Source organism: Arachis ipaensis, chromosome B9 (assembly GCF_059453495.1).
Source record: "Arachis ipaensis isolate K30076 ecotype BB chromosome B9, ASM5945349v1, whole genome shotgun sequence".
Classification (NCBI taxonomy): Eukaryota; Viridiplantae; Streptophyta; class Magnoliopsida; order Fabales; family Fabaceae; genus Arachis; species Arachis ipaensis.
In genome coordinates, this window is record NC_142444.1 from 63,742,850 (window position 1) to 63,755,493 (window position 12,644).

Consider the following 12,644-nt stretch of genomic DNA (forward strand, 5'->3'; position numbering starts at 1 on the left):
CCTCAGCGAGAAACCTCACGTCCTGCATCTGAAAACCACAAAATCCGCATGGGTGAGAACCAGAGGTCCCCAGCATGGTAACAGCTTCCACATATATAATACATAATAATAGAGGAAAGCCGAAGGCAATCCTAGAACTTTCTCCAGATAATATCAAAGCTTATAAACAAACTAAACCATAAGTGGCAACTGACTAAAGATCCTTCAGTCTAACTAATACTTCCCTTTCCAATTCCTTCAAACCTCCCAACAACCAGCAGGAGTATAATATAGCAAACACAGTTATATCAGACAAGAGATTTACAAATAGGAACAAATAAGGCATTTAGACAATTAGCAAGTAATATGCAGTCAAATAGGCAATCTCAAACAATTCATATAGTATGCATATGATGAATGCCTGTCCCTAGTGGCTGATGATATCATCTGTCGGTTATAGAGCCAACTCGACAAGTCTTGGTAGCTAACCATTGGACTGTCCCTCTGTCGCGCATCCCCAACTCGAGTTATACAGATCATAAACTTGATCATAATCATGATCCATATCCATCACCCTCACTGGTGAATATTTACGGGGGCGAGCTCATCCGGGCCTTTCACAGTGCCCGGCCACACTTACGACATAGGGTCAAAAGAGCTTCGAGTCTCAACCTGGAGAATGTGGTGGCTAGCCACTGCTTCCTCCCAGGGAAACCCTCATCTATGATGGTGGAAGTGCAAACATTCACAATTCATTCAACAGCATATATGCATTTATACTTAGCCACAATCATGGCTCCGCCGTAACACGGCAATAATCTAGCCATCCGGCTCACGGTTAAATCCATAACCAGCCAATTCATTAACAATTACGGCCCTTCGGCCCATGGCACAACAAGCACTTCCAGTGCCATCCTCCGCATCTCACATAATCAACTTTGATCCTCATTGATCATTCATTTTTCCCTTGCTTCACTCACAAGTTACCACATTCACTAGCTCCTTGTCTCATTGCTAGGCATATCATAATGATTTAAGACATAAGTGGTGAAATCGGAGGCTTAGAAGTATGAAATTTGGCCTTTAAAACTCAAAAATCAACTTTAGGATGAAAACAGGGCCACGCGTACGCGCACTCCACGCGCACGCGTGGATGGACACAAAACTCATCGACGCGCAAGCGTCATACGCGCAGACACATGGATTGAAAAATAGCCAAACGATGCGCAAGCGTCAGCCACGCGTACGCGTGGGTGCTCTTGCGCCCCAGGCACAAAACTGGCACAACTCTCAGGAAAATAGCTGGGCATTTGGTGTAGTGCATCGACGCGCCCGCGCATACCACGCACACGCGTGGATGGTGCTTTCTTGAAGAACGGCGCATACGCGCCAAGTGCGCCTACGCGCGGAGGGTCATTCTGCTAAAAAATTTTCTAAGTTAAAAGCTGCAGAATTTACAAATTCAACCCCCAATCTTCTGACGGACATAACTTTCTCATTTTGAATCATTTTTCACCCGTTCTTCGAACGGCATGGACATCCCGAATCCAATTTCATTTCTAAACAGATTTGGCACAAATCAGAGATCCGTAGTCCAAGTTATGTCCCGTCAAAGTATGCCCAAAAACCATGTTTTCATGCAAAACCACAAGGTGCCATTTTCAAAACAAGCCAATTTCAACCTTTTCTTGAAATCAATCAAAATGTACCAAAATCAACATCAAGTCATCCTCAACTCACACATTAACACTTTACCAAAATTCCCAAAACCACCATCCAACCATTTTAACACTTCTCAATCAATGGCTAAAGGACAAACACAATATCATGTCATACGTCCTTCCTCATCCCAATTTCCAATAATACCAGTTCCAATCAACTATCATTATACATAATCATCATCATACTCACCATCGATATGGTACCACCCACCAATTCAACCTCAATAATTTATCAAGCATATATCACAACATGCATTTCTCATATATCACACAATCAAGGCATCAATATTCATAATCACATACATGATCACATCATATATCTCAACCATTTAACAACATCAACCATTCAATGCCTATCTTAGGGCCTCTAGCCTAAGTATTTCCTACCACATTACATATTAGATACGAGAAACCGAGACCATACCTTAGCCGATTTCCCCAAGCTCAACCGGAGCACTTCCAAACCCCTTGTCCACAAGCTCTTAAGGTCTCAACACCTCCAAGAACAGATTTTATCACACAACCCTCTCCCAAGCTTTCCAAAATCACCAATCAAGCTCCAATATTCACATATACACAACCTAAGCCACAATCATTATACCCATACACAACATCTCAATACCCAACATCATAGAACAACAAATTACACTAGGGTTGAGAATCTTACCACACCCAAGGTCCAAGGAGACAAGATTAACCTTCTTCAAGAGAGTTGGGTCCTATAACATCAAAGAGCCCAAAATCTCAACATTTCATCCATAAAACTCGAAAACAAGGGCTGGAATTTTGAAGAGCAAAACATAGCTTACCTTAAGATTGATTGTATGGGTTTTGTAGGGCTCTTCGCGGTGAACGCGTGGCCGCAAACGGTGCGGCGATCGGAGCTCTAGATCAAAAGTTATGGTGGTTTGAATATCAACCAAGGGAGAAAACTTGAGAGTGTTCTTCCCCCCTTTAAATCAATTTCAGCGTGTGTTTGTGTGTTGTGAGGAGAGAGTGTGCTGAAAACTAGGGTTTTGGTTTAGTTTAGTTGGGCCAAGGGTCCACTTTGTGTCCGGTTGGCCCGGTTTGGTCCGTTCGGTCCAATCTTGGTCCGATTTCTATAAAATTGGTACCAAAATTCTCATCTCAATCTCCTCTACCATATTTAGCCATAAAAATAACATTTTTGGCTTTCTAGAATAAATTCTCATTTATGGGTTAATTAGCCGTTAATTAACCGGGTCTTACATCCTACCCACCTAATTGGGAATTTTGCCCACAAAATTCGAATTCAATTACCTGAGAATAAGTGCGGATAATCCGTTCGCATCTCCGACTCAAGTTCCCAAGTGTGTTCCTCAACACCGCCTCGACTCCAAGCCACTTTGACTAGTGAAACCTCTTTTTCACGCAACCGTTTGATACTAGTATCATCAATTCTGACTGGAGCCACTGGAAGCGTCAAATCTTCTCTTAACTGAACCAATTCAGGTCTAACACATGGCTAGCATCAGGAGTGTACTTCCGAAGCTGCGACACGTGAAACACGTCGTGCAGGTTTGAAAGATGAGGTGGTAGAGCCATCCGATATGCCACCGGTCCAACCCTTTCCAGGATCTGAAATGGACCGATGTACCGAGGGTTCAACTTCCTTGCTTTAATCGCCCTACCTACTCCCGTGGTTGGAGTAACCTTAAGGAAAACATGATCTCCTTCCTCAAATTCCAAGGGCTTTCGTCTTTGATCAGCGTAACTCTTCTGGCGACTCTGCGCCATAAGCATCCTATCTTGGATTTTCTTGACTTGTTTAGTGGTCTTAGCTATCATCTCCGGCCCCAACAAGCCTTTCTCTCCAGCTTCATACCAACATAGCGGAGATTGACATTTACTCCCATACAATGCCTCATACGGAGCCATTCCGATACTCGCATGGTAACTATTATTGTATGCAAACTCCACTAACGGCATATACCGATCCCAACTCGCCGGTTGGTCCAAAACACAAGCTCTCAACATATCCTCTATTGTTTGGATTGTTCTCTCGGATTGACCATCTGTTTAAGGATGGTAAGCCGTACTCAAGCTTAGTCGGGTTCCGAAAGCTTTCTGAAATGCACCCCAAAACATCGAAGTGAAGCGAGGATCTCTATTAGAGATTATAGTAGCCGGTACGCCATGAAGTCTCACAATCTCCTTTATGTACAACCGTAGTAGTTCCTCAAGGGTGTAAGTCATCCGAATGGGTAAAAAGTAAGCTGATTTCGTCAGTCGGTCCACAATCACCCAGATAACATCAAAACCAGTCCTAGTCCTTGGTAATCCTGACACAAAGTCCATTGCAATACTCTCCCACTTCCATTGCGGAACCTCTAAAGGTTGCAACATCCCAAAAGGTCTTTGATGTTCAATCTTCACCTTTTGACAAGTTAAGCACATTGAAACATATTATGCCACATCATTCTTCATGCCTGGCCACCAAAACATCGCCTTTAAATCATGGTACATTTTAGTACTTCCCGGGTGAATGGAGAATCCGCTTTTGTGTGCCTCCTTTAAGATATCTTGCCTCAAAGTGCTAACATCTGGCACAATGATTCTACCCTTGAATCTCCATAACCCATCTTCTTCTTCCGACACTCTCCACTATTTTCCTTGCTCGATAGCCGGTAACACCTTCCATAACGCTTCATCATTTTTATGAGCCTTTAGGAGTTCGGACTTAAAGTCACTTGATATTTCTAATCGGCTCAAACACAAAGTTCTAGATACTTCTCGAGCACCAATTTTTAGACTCTCGAATCCCTTGAGAAACTTCTCTTGAAGCATCATCCAAGCCGCATATAACGACTTCCGACTTAATGCTTCCGCCACTACATTTGCCTTTCCCGGATGGTAATTCAACTCAAAGTCGTAGTCCTTCAATAATTCCATCCACCTCCTTTGCCTCATATTAAGCTCTTTCTGATCAAAGAGATATTTCAAGCTCTTGTGATCGGAGAAGACTTGGAACTTAACCCCATAGAGATAATGCCTCCACACCTTCAAGGCAAACACGACCGCAGCGAGTTCCAAATCATGCGTAGGGTAACTAACTTCATGAGGTCTCAACTGTCGTGAGGCATATGCCACTACATTATGATGCTGCATCAGCACGTATCCTAGACCCTTTAGTGAGGCATCACAGTACACCTCAAATGGTTCGTTCAGCTCAGGTAACACCAACACAGGTGCAGTGGTCAACTTTTCTTCAATGCCTGAAAGCTCTCCTCGCACTCAGGAGTCCAAACAAACGGAGTGTCTTTGCGGGTTAATTTTGTCAACGGCAAGGCTAATTGCGAAAAGCCTTTGATGAACCTTCGGTAATAGCCAGCTAAACCCAGAAAACTCCTTATCTCAGTTACTGTGGTTGGTTGCCTCCAATCCATCACAGCTTCAACCTTAGTTGGATCTACGGCTATTCCCTTCTTACTCACCACGTGACCCAAAAACTTTACCTCATCCTTCCAAAACTCACACTTAGACAGTTTCGCATAGAGTTTCTTCTCCTTTAGAATTTGCAACACGGTCCTCAAGTGTTCCGCATGCTCTTCTTCAGTCTTGGAGTAAATTAGTATGTCGTCAATGAAGACAACAACGAATTTATCCAGAAACGGACGGAACACTCTATTCATGTAATCCATGAATACTACAGGAGCGTTCGTCAACCCAAAGGACATTACATTGTACTCGTAATGACCATAACGAGTCCTAAAAGCGGTCTTAGGGATATCCTCACCCCTCACCCTTATCTAGTGATAACCGGATCGCAAATCGATCTTGGAGAAAACCCCAGCTCCTTGTAACTGATCCATGAGATCATCAATCTTTGGCAATGGGTACTTATTCTTTAGGGTGACCTTGTTTAGCTGCCTGTAATCCACACAGAGTCGCATACTTCTATCTTTCTTCCTTACCAGTAACACTGGAGCACCCCACGGGGAAACACTTGGTCGGATAAAGTTCTTACCCAACAATTCCTCTAACTGAGACTTTAGCTTGGCCATCTCTAACGGTGACATTCTATAAGGAGCACTTGAGATTGGTCCCGCCCCAGGCACCAATTCAATAGCTAACTCGACCTCTCGGTTAGGTAGAAATTAATCAATGTCATCAGAAAATACTTCCAGAAACTCACGCACCACCGGAATCTTTTCCAACCTTTGATCATCACTCGAAACACCCGCGGTTAGCAACAGGATACCCTGACATTCGATTCCGGAACAGTTCACCATCATCGAATTCAAGTAATAATTATTCACAACGACCGGCCCTTCTGTATCTTCCGGCATAAAGTACACCGACTTTGCAGAACAATCAAGCAGGACATGGTTCTCAGATAACCAGTCCAATCCCAAGATAAGATCAAGACCGATCATCGGTAAGCAGATTAAATTATGGACAAAATCACGCTGCTTGAACCTAAACGAAACTTTCGGGCATCCTAGCCTAGTTACCATGGCCTCATGGGTAGCATTATACACTTTTAGGTCATAACCTAAGGTTACGATCTTCAATCCTAACTCATGGGCTTTCTCAAATGCAATGAATGAATGCGATGCTCCCGAATCAAATAAAGCATTTAAAGTTCGACCAGCTATTTCACAGTTACCTCGGATAAGTGCCTCAGATCCCTCAGCACCTATAGTTGAAGTGGTGAACACCCGACCAGTCTGCTGTGCCTTCCCAGCACCTTGCTTCTGCTGCTCCAGACAACTTGCGGCTCTATGCCCCACCTTTCCATAATTGTAGCACAAACCCCATCCGGCCTTGCATGGTACTCCCGGATGGTGACTCCCACACCTAGTACAAGCTTGATCATTCTGAGGCTGCTTCCCAAACCTTTTTCCTTGGGAGTAGTTGTTGTTGGGCCTCCTAAAGGAACCTCCCCTCTTGAAAGGCGGACCTCTAGGTGCAAAACTCTTCCCTCGGTTATGTGGAAATGATCCTTTGTGACTTCCTTTCTCAGTGGCTGCACTCTTCACACACTCTTCAGCAACCCAACACTTGTTCACCAACTCGGAGAAAGTCCTAATCTCCATTGGTCCCACTGAGCTGAAAATATCACTCCGGAGTCCTCCTTCGTACTTAACACACTTCCATTCCTCATATTCCACCGGAGTCCCTTGACACATACGAGAGAATCTGAACAGCTCCTCAAACTTGTCAGTATACTCAGATACGGACATAGTACCCTGCTTTAGCTGCAATAATTCAATCTCCTTGGCCGTCCTAGCAGAAGTCGGAAAGTACTTCTTATAGAACTCCTCTTGGAAGACATCTGATGAGCGGATAATTTATACGCTTTTTGGCATTGTTTTTAGTATGTTTTTAGTAGGATCTAGTTACTTTTAGGGATGTTTTCATAAGTTTTTATGTTAAATTCACATTTCTGGACTTTACTATGAGTTTGTGTGTTTTTCTGTGATTACAGGTATTTTCTGGCTGAAATTGAGGGACTTGAGCAGAAATCAGATTCAGAGGTTGAAAAAGGACTGCTGATGCTGTTGGATTCTGACCTCCCTGCACTCAAAGTGGATTTTATGGAGCTACAGAACTCGAAATGGCGCGCTTCCAATTGCGTTGGAAAGTAGACATCCAGCGCTTTCCAGAAATATATAATAGTCCATACTTTGGCCAAGAATTGACGACGTAAACTGGCGTTCAACGCCAGCCTTCTGCCCAAATCTGGCATCCAGCGCCAGAAAAGGATCCAAAACCAGAGTTGAACGCCCAAACTGGCACAGAAACTGGCGTTCAACTCCACAAATAGCCTCTACACGTGTAACACTCAAGCCCAAGCCCAAGCACGCACCAAGTGGGCCCCGGAAGTGGATTTGTACATCAATTACTTACTCATGTAAACCCTAGTAGCTAGTTTATTATAAATAGGACCTCTTACTATTGTATTTGACATCTTGGAACGCATTGTTCTTAGACCATGGGGGCTGGCCACACGGCCATGCCTGGACCTTCACTTATGTATTTTTAACGGTAGAGTTTCTACACTCCATAGATTAAGGTGTGGAGCTCTGCTGTTCCTCAAAGATTAATGCAAGTACTACTGTTTTCTATTCAATTCATCTTATTTCGCTTCTAAGATATCCATTCGCACCCAAGAACGTGATGAAGGTGATGATTATGTGTGACGCTCATCACCATCTCCCCTATGAACGCGTGCCTGACAAACACTTCTGTTCTACATGAATTAAGCTAGAATGAATATCTCTTAGATCTCCTAACAGGAATCTCCGTGGCGTAAGCTAGAATGATGGCGGCATTCAAGAGAATCCGGAAGGTCTAAACCTTGTCTGTGGTATTCTGAGTAGGATTCAATGATTGAATGACTGTGACGAGCTTCAAACTCGCGAGTGCTGGGCGTTAGTGACAGACGCAAAAGGAGGGTGAATCCTATTCCAGCATGATCGAGAACCGACAGATGAATAGCCGTGCCGTGACAGGGTGCGTGAGCATATGATTCACTGAGAGGAGGGGATGTAGCCACTGACAACGGTGATGCCCTTGCATACAGCCAGCCATGGAAAGGAGTAAGAAGGATTGAAGGAAGAAGTAGGAAAGTAGAAAAAGAAAGGGCACAGTATCTCCATTCGCTTATCTGAAATTCCTGCCAATGAACCTACATAAGTATCTCTATCCCTATTCTTTTATTTATTATTCGAAAACTCCATAATTATTTTATATCCGCCTGACTGAGATTTGCAAGGTGACCATAGCTTGCTTCATACCAACAATCTCCGTGGGATTCGACCCTTACTCACGTAAGGTATTACTTGGACGACCCAGTGCACTTGCTGGTTAGTTGAATGGAGTTGTGATCACACGTGCCATTACCAGGGATTATTAAGATCCCAATTCATTACACCATGATCTCTTTAGGGTATTTTTGATTTCATACAAATACAAAGAGACTAACTTTGAGGATCACAATTTCGTCCACCAAGTTTTTGGCGCCGTTGCCGGGGATTGTTTGAGTTTTCGGCAAGCTTTTGGTCCGGTAACATCAGTGCCAAGTTTGATCCGGCAACAGCACCAAGTTTTTGGCGCCGTTGCCGGGGATTGTTCGAGTTTGGACAACTGACGGTTCATCTTGTTGCTCAGATTAGGTAATTTTCTTTTTGTTTTCTTTTCAAAAAATTTTTCAAAAATCTTCAAAAATTTCTCATCTGTTTTCGAAAAAAAAGTTTTAAAATAAAAATGTTTTCAAAAATAAATTATTCTATGACTTCAAAATTTTTAAGAATGAATTCTAGTGTTTCAGGAAGCATGGCTGGCTGTAAAGCCATGTCTAATACAATTGTAGAGCATGTTAGACGTGTCATGTCTGAGTTACATACTAAAGCTTGGCTGGCTATTAAGCCAAGCCTGACCCTTTGATTGGAGTTTTAGAGCATAAGATTCCTGGAATTCATATTAAAAATTTTGAATCCTTATTTTTCTCTTTTTAATTTTCGAAAAATACAAAATAAAAATCCAAAAAAATTAGAAAATCATAAAAATCAAAAATATTTTTCTGTTTCTTGTTTGAGTCATGAGTCATGTCATAAGTTTGGTGTCAATTGCATGTGCATCTTGCATTTTTTTCGAAAATTCATGCATTCATAGTGTTCTTCATGATCTTCAAGTTGTTCTTGGTAAGTCTTCTTGTTTGATCTTGATGATTTTTTGTTTTGTGTCTTTTCATGTTTATCATATGCATTCTTGAATTCTTAGTGCGTAAGCATTAAAGAATTCTAAGTTTGGTGTCTTGCATGTTTTCTTTGCATTAAAAATTTTTCAAAAATATGTTCTTGATGTTCATCATGATCTTCATAGTGTTCTTGGTGTTCATCTTGACATTCATAGCATTCTTGCATGCATTCGTTGTTTTGATCTAAAAATTTCATGCATTGCATAATTTTCATGTTTCCATAAAAAAAAAATTTCAAAAAAATCAAAAAAAATGTCTTTCCCTTTTTTCTCTCATCAAATTTGAAAATTTGAGTTGACTTTTTCAAAAATTTTTAAAATCAAATTGTTTCTCATGAGTCAAATCAAATTTTCAATTTGAAAATCTTATCTTTTTCAAAATCTTTTTCAAAAATCAAATCTTTTTTAAAATTCTTAGTTATTTTCGAAAATTTCAAAAATATTTTTCAAAAATCTTTTTCTTATTTTTATACCAAATTTTCGAAAATAACATAATCAATTAATGTTTTGATTCAAAGATTTGAAGTTTGTTACTTGCTTGTTAAGAAAGATTCAAACTTTAAGTTCTAGAATCATATCTTGTGATTTCTTATGAATCAAGTCATTAATTGAGATTTTAAAAATCAAATCTTTTTCAAAACTAATTTCAATCATATCTTTTCAAAAATATCTTCTTATCTTATCTTTTTCAAAAATATCTTTTCAAAATATCTTTTCTAACTTCCTAACTTCTTATCTTTTCAAATTTTGTTTCAACTAACTTTTTGTTTGTTTCTTAACTTTTTCAAAACTACCTAACTAACTCTCTCTCTCTAATTTTCGAAAATATCTTCCCTCTTTTTCAAAAATTTCTTTTTAATTAACTAATTATTTTTATTTTTAATTTAAAAAAAATTTCGAAAAAATACTAACAATTTTCAGAAACCATTTTCGAAAATCACTAACTCTTTTTCAAAATAAATTTCGAAAATTATCCCTCCCCCATCTCATTCTATTTATTCATTCATATCCTAACATCTCATCTCACCTCTCTTCCATCCTCACAGTTGTGTTTCTTCCATTATATTACATTCTTTGTCTCCCCCTCTTCTTCCACTCACACAGGAATCCCTATACTGTGGTATAAAGGATCTCCATTATTATTATTATTATTCTGTGCCCTCTTCTTTGTCATATGAGCAGGAGCAAGGATAAGAACATTCTTGTGAAAGCAGATCCAGAACCTGAAAGGACTCTGAAGAGAAAATTAAGAGAAGCTAAATTACAACAATCCAGAGATAACCTTTCAGAAATTTTCAAACAGGAAAAGGAGATGGCAGCCGAAAATAATAAATGCAAGGAGAATGCTTGGTGACTTTACTGCACCTAATTCCAATTTACATGGAAGAAGCATCTCCATTCCTGCCATTGGAGTAAACAACTTTGAGCTGAAACCTCAATTAGTTTTTCTGATGCAGCAGAACTGCAAGTTTCATGGACTTCCATCTGAAGATCCTTTTCAGTTCTTAACTGAATTCTTGCAGATATGTGATACTGTTAAGACTAATGGAGTAGATCCTGAAGTCTACAGGCTCATGCTTTTCCCTTTTGCTGTAAGAGACAGAGCTAGATTATGGTTGGACTCTCAACCAAAAGACAGCCTGAACTCTTGGGATAAGCTGGTCACGGCTTTCTTAGCCAAGTACTTTCCTCCTCAAAAGCTGAGCAAGCTTAGAGCTGATGTTCAAACCTTCAGACAGAAAGAAGGTGAATCCCTCTATGAAGCTTGGGAAAGATACAAACAGTTGACCAAAAAGTGTCCTTCTGACATGCTTTCAGAATGGACCATCCTAGATATATTCTATGATGGTTTATCTGAGCTATCAAAGATGTCACTGGACACTTCTGCAGGTAGATCCATTCACCTAAAGAAAATGCCTGCAGAAGCTCAAGAACTCATTGACATGGTTGCTAATAACCAGTTCATGTACACTTCTGAAAGGAATCCTGTGAGTAATGTGATGCCTATGAAGAAGGGAGTTCTTGAAGTTGATACTCTGAATGCCATATTGGCTCAGAATAAAATATTGACTCAGCAAGTCAATATGATCTCTCAGAGTCTGAATGGAATGCAAGCTGCATCCAACAGTACTCAAGAGGCTTCTCCTGAAGAAGAAGCTTATGATCCTGAGAACCCTGCAATAGCAGAGGTGAACTACGTAGGTGAACCTTATGGAAACACCTATAACTCATCATGGAGAAATCATCCAAATTTCTCATGGAAGGATCAAAAGCCTCAACAAGGCTTTAATAATGGTGGAAGAAACAGGTTTAGCAATAGCAAGCCTTTTCCATCATCAACTCAGCAACAGACAGAGAACTCTGAATAAAATGCTTCTAATTTAGCAAATCTAGTCTCTGATCTATCTAAGGCCACTGTAAGTTTCATGAATGAAACATGGTCTTCCATTAGAAATCTGGAAGCACAAGTGGGCCAGCTGAGTAAAAGGATCACTGAAATCCCTCCTAGTACTCTCCCAAGCAATACAGAAGAGAACCCAAAAGGAGAGTGCAAGGCCATTGACATAAGCGCCATGGCCGAACCTGTGAGGAGAGGAGAGGACGTGAATCCCAAGGAGGAAGACCTCCTGGGACGTCCAGTGGTCAATAAGGAGCTTCCCTCTGAGGAATCAAGGGACTCTGAGGCTCACCTAGAGACCATAGAGATCCCATTGAACCTCCTTATGCCCTTCATGAGCTCTGATGAGTATTCCTCTTCTGAAGAGAATGAGGATGTTACTGAAGAGCAAACTGCCAAGTTTCTTGGTACAATCATGAAGCTGAATGCCAAATTATTTGGCATTGATGCTTGGGAAGTTGAACCTCCCTTGTTCATCAATGAACTAAGTGATCTGGATCAACTGACATTGCCTCAGAAGAGACAGGATCCTGGAAAGTTCATAATACCCTGTACCATAGGCACCATGATCTTTAAGGCTCTGTGTGACCTTGGTTCAAGAATAAACCTCATGCCCCTCTCTGTAATAGAGAAACTGGGAATCTATGGGGTGCAAGCTGCTAAAATCTCACTGGAGATGGCAGACAGCTCAAGAAAATAGGCTTATGAACAAGTAGAAGATGTATTAGTAAAGGTTGAGGGCCTTTACATACCTACTGATTTCATAGTCCTGGATACTGGAAAGGAAGAGGATGAATCCATCATCCTAGGAAGACCTTTCC

The 12,644-nt window shown here is 41.0% G+C and overlaps 1 non-coding gene across 1 annotated transcript; it reads right to left on the minus strand.

The window, feature by feature from the left end:
• Positions 1–11,131: 11,131 nt before the first annotated feature.
• Positions 11,132–11,239, minus strand: LOC148544890 (small nucleolar RNA R71). The gene has a single exon (XR_015900710.1). It is a non-coding gene; the product is annotated as a small nucleolar RNA R71 (small nucleolar RNA).
• Between the last annotated feature and the right edge of the window lie 1,405 nt (positions 11,240–12,644).